The following is a 4727-nucleotide window of genomic DNA, read 5'->3' on the forward strand; positions in this document are numbered from 1 at the left end:
TTACCCCTGCCATTTTTACCCCTGCCATTCATACCTCTGCCATTTTTACCTCTGCCATTTTTACCTCTGCCATTTTTACCCCTGCCATTTTTACCCCTGCCATTTTTACCTCTGCCATTTTTACACTGAACCTTATATTTTTACTGCCAGGAACTGTGATTTCGATAAAAAGAGACTCAAACGAATCAGTCATGTTGTTAAGCTCACCACGAACTACATAATCATAATTTTGTGATATGGCAACACCCCTACCATCCCTATTTTGTCTGTTATTAACCACAAGATCATACCCGTCAAGAGCGAATGGAAGACTTGAATCATGAGAAAGCCAGGTTTCGGTTAGACCTACTGCCGATATATTTTGCATAATGGGATTATTTAGGAGAAATCTCAATTCTTCAAAATGTTTATTAATGCTCATAATATCAAAAAGTAGTATTATCATACTCCTTGACAACATTATTGAATTGGTTTTGAGTAAGATAGTCAGAAGAGGGACTTTGCAATCTCTATGTCAAAATCATAATCTTATTCTTGCGGCGATGAATTAAAACTGTCTGAAATACATAATTATCAAAGAAAATGTCATTTTGAATGATATTTGATTCGTTTTGTACAAAGGAAGGTCCTACCAAGTCAAAAAAGTCATCATCATTAATTGAATTGAATGCTGTGTCTATTGAATTGCGTACTAACGGGTGAGCGTGATAGCTTGAATCCACGAAGGCACCTGTTGAGGGCGATCGAGAACAATTTGACTGTGGAGATTACTGCAATATTCCAGTTACACGTTATATGGTTGTCTCTTGACATAACGTTATCTACAAGAGGAAATAGGGTCGTCCTATACATAACACTGATGCGACCTTGATAAGCACAAACACAAGGATAATAGCAACTGATTGACAAATTGCCCTACATCGACGTAAATAAGCACTGAATTGAGCAGTGTTTTAGTAGTAGCCATGATAAAAAATCATGGGCGTACATACTCGAGCAGGATTCGAACCTACGACCTCCTGATCACCGGACAGGCGTCATGTCCACTAGACCACCGAGCTTTCGCCCGAAAGCAAGTGTTGGTTCTAATCCTTATAGCATGCAGCGGGTACTGCTTTGTTATTCAAATTCATGAATTTCTTCCGTCGAGATGTTTTCATTGCAACTGATTGACAAATTGCCCTACATCGACGTAAATAAGCACTGAATTGATCAGTGTTTTAGTAGTAGCCATGATAAAAAATCATGGGCGTACATACTCGAGCAGGATTCGAACCTACGACCTCCTGATCACCGGACAGGCGTCATGTCCACTAGACCACCGAGCTTTCGCCCGAAAGCAAGTGTTGGCTCTAATCCTTATAACATGCAGCGGGTACTGTTTTGTTATTCAAATTCATGAATTTCTTCCGTCGAGATGTTTTCATTGCAACTGATTGACAAATTGCCCTACATCGACGTAAATAAGCACTGAATTGAGCAGTGTTTTAGTAGTAGCCATGATAAAAAATCATGGGCGTACATACTCGAGCAGGATTCGAACCTACGACCTCCTGATCACCGGACAGGCGTCATCTCCACTAGACCACCGAGCTTTCGCCCGAAAGCAAGTGTTGGTTCTAATCCTTATAGCATGCAGCGGGTACTGCTTTGTTATTCAAATTCATGAATTTCTTCCGTCGAGATGTTTTCATTGCAACTGATTGACAAATTGCCCTACATCGACGTAAATAAGCACTGAATTGATCAGTGTTTTAGTAGTAGCCATGATAAAAAATCATGGGCGTAAATACTCGAGCAGGATTCGAACCTACGACCTCCTGATCACCGGACAGGCGTCATCTCCACTAGACCACCGAGCTTTCGCCCGAAAGCAAGTGTTGGTTCTAATCCTTATAGCATGCAGCGGGTACTGCTTTGTTATTCAAATTCATGAATTTCTTCCGTCGAGATGTGTTCATTGCAACTGATTGACAAATTGCCCTACATCGACGTAAATAAGCACTGAATTGAGCAGTGTTTTAGTAGTAGCCATGATAAAAAATCATGGGCGTACATACTCGAGCAGGATTCGAACCTACGACCTCCTGATCACCGGACAGGCGTCATGTCCACTAGACCACCGAGCTTTCGCCCGAAAGCAAGTGTTGGTTCTAATCCTTATAGCATGCAGCGGGTACTGCTTTGTTATTCAAATTCATGAATTTCTTCCGTCGAGATGTTTTCATTGCAACTGATTGACAAATTGCCCTACATCGACGTAAATAAGCACTGAATTGATCAGTGTTTTAGTAGTAGCCATGATAAAAAATCATGGGCGTACATACTCGAGCAGGATTCGAACCTACGACCTCCTGATCACCGGACAGGCGTCATGTCCACTAGACCACCGAGCTTTCGCCCGAAAGCAAGTGTTGGTTCTAATCCTTATAACATGCAGCGGGTACTGTTTTGTTATTCAAATTCATGAATTTCTTCCGTCGAGATGTTTTCATTGCAACTGATTGACAAATTGCCCTACATCGACGTAAATAAGCACTGAATTGAGCAGTGTTTTAGTAGTAGCCATGATAAAAAATCATGGGCGTACATACTCGAGCAGGATTCGAACCTACGACCTCCTGATCACCGGACAGGCGTCATCTCCACTAGACCACCGAGCTTTCGCCCGAAAGCAAGTGTTGGTTCTAATCCTTATAGCATGCAGCGGGTACTGCTTTGTTATTCAAATTCATGAATTTCTTCCGTCGAGATGTTTTCATTGCAACTGATTGACAAATTGCCCTACATCGACGTAAATAAGCACTGAATTGATCAGTGTTTTAGTAGTAGCCATGATAAAAAATCATGGGCGTAAATACTCGAGCAGGATTCGAACCTACGACCTCCTGATCACCGGACAGGCGTCATCTCCACTAGACCACCGAGCTTTCGCCCGAAAGCAAGTGTTGGTTCTAATCCTTATAGCATGCAGCGGGTACTGCTTTGTTATTCAAATTCATGAATTTCTTCCGTCGAGATGTTTTCATTGCAACTGATTGACAAATTGCCCTACATCGACGTAAATAAGCACTGAATTGATCAGTGTTTTAGTAGTAGCCATGATAAAAAATCATGGGCGTACATACTCGAGCAGGATTCGAACCTACGACCTCCTGATCACCGGACAGGCGTCATGTCCACTAGACCACCGAGCTTTCGCCCGAAAGCAAGTGTTGGTTCTAATCCTTATAACATGCAGCGGGTACTGTTTTGTTATTCAAATTCATGAGTTTCTTCCGTCGAGATGTTTTCATTGCAACTGATTGACAAATTGCCCTACATCGACGTAAATAAGCACTGAATTGAGCAGTGTTTTAGTAGTAGCCATGATAAAAAATCATGGGCGTACATACTCGAGCAGGATTCGAACCTACGACCTCCTGATCACCGGACAGGCGTCATCTCCACTAGACCACCGAGCTTTCGCCCGAAAGCAAGTGTTGGTTCTAATCCTTATAGCATGCAGCGGGTACTGCTTTGTTATTCAAATTCATGAATTTCTTCCGTCGAGATGTTTTCATTGCAACTGATTGACAAATTGCCCTACATCGACGTAAATAAGCACTGAATTGATCGGTGTTTTCGGGCGAAAGCTCGGTGGTCTAGTGGAGATGACGCCTGTCCGGTGATCAGGAGGTCGTAGGTTCGAATCCTGCTCGAGTATGTACGCCCATGATTTTTTATCAAGGCTACTACTAAAACACTGATCAATTCAGTGCTTATTTACGTCGATGTAGGGCAATTTGTCAATCAGTTGCAATGAAAACATCTCGACGGAAGAAATTCATGAATTTGAATAACAAAGCAGTACCCGCTGCATGCTATAAGGATTAGAACCAACACTTGCTTTCGGGCGAAAGCTCGGTGGTCTAGTGGACATGACGCCTGTCCGGTGATCAGGAGGTCGTAGGTTCGAATCCTGCTCGAGTATGTACGCCCATGATTTTTTATCATGGCTACTACTAAAACACTGATCAATTCAGTGCTTATTTACGTCGATGTAGGGCAATTTGTCAATCAGTTGCAATGAAAACATCTCGACGGAAGAAATTCATGAATTTGAATAACAAAGCAGTACCCGCTGCATGCTATAAGGATTAGAACCAACACTTGCTTTCGGGCGAAAGCTCGGTGGTCTAGTGGACATGACGCCTGTCTGGTGATCAGGAGGTCGTAGGTTCGAATCCTGCTCGAGTATGTACGCCCATGATTTTTTATCATGGCTACTACTAAAACACTGATTAATTCAGTGCTTATTTACGTCGATGTAGGGCAATTTGTCAATCAGTTGCAATGAAAACATCTCGACGGAAAAAATTCATGAATTTGAACAAGGATAATAGTTTATCATAAGCATACAAATATAGAAATTTCTGTTATGTTCCGTGTGATATCCTCTCTTTCAGTTCTCTTCGTATCTTTCGATCGGTTTTTACCCTGTGACATGGACTCCTTTTCGATGTATCACCATGAAATCACGATACAGTGTTGTTGTTGTTGTTTGTTGTGTTTTGTTTGTTATTTGTTGGGAGGAGGGACTCTTAAGCGATATGCACACACGATAAACGACCTTTATCATTAGTCAACAATACTGTGTTAAGTAAAAATGCATCAACTTACATTTCATCTTTTCTGTGCCACTAAGTAAAGTGTGCACAAATTTCACCCACAAATCTATCGGCTGG

The 4727-nt window shown here is 41.8% G+C and overlaps 1 non-coding gene across 1 annotated transcript; it reads left to right on the forward strand.

The window, feature by feature from the left end:
* The first annotated feature begins 4167 nt into the window (after positions 1-4167).
* Positions 4168-4240, forward strand: Trnat-ggu (transfer RNA threonine (anticodon GGU)). Its single transcript has one exon. It is a non-coding gene; the product is annotated as a tRNA-Thr (tRNA).
* The last annotated feature ends 487 nt before the right edge of the window (positions 4241-4727 follow it).

The sequence above is a fragment of the Diadema antillarum genome, unplaced genomic scaffold (assembly GCF_040938485.1).
Source record: "Diadema antillarum isolate AM-2024a unplaced genomic scaffold, OU_Dant_1.0 scf00000057, whole genome shotgun sequence".
NCBI lineage: Eukaryota > Metazoa > Echinodermata > Echinoidea > Diadematoida > Diadematidae > Diadema > Diadema antillarum.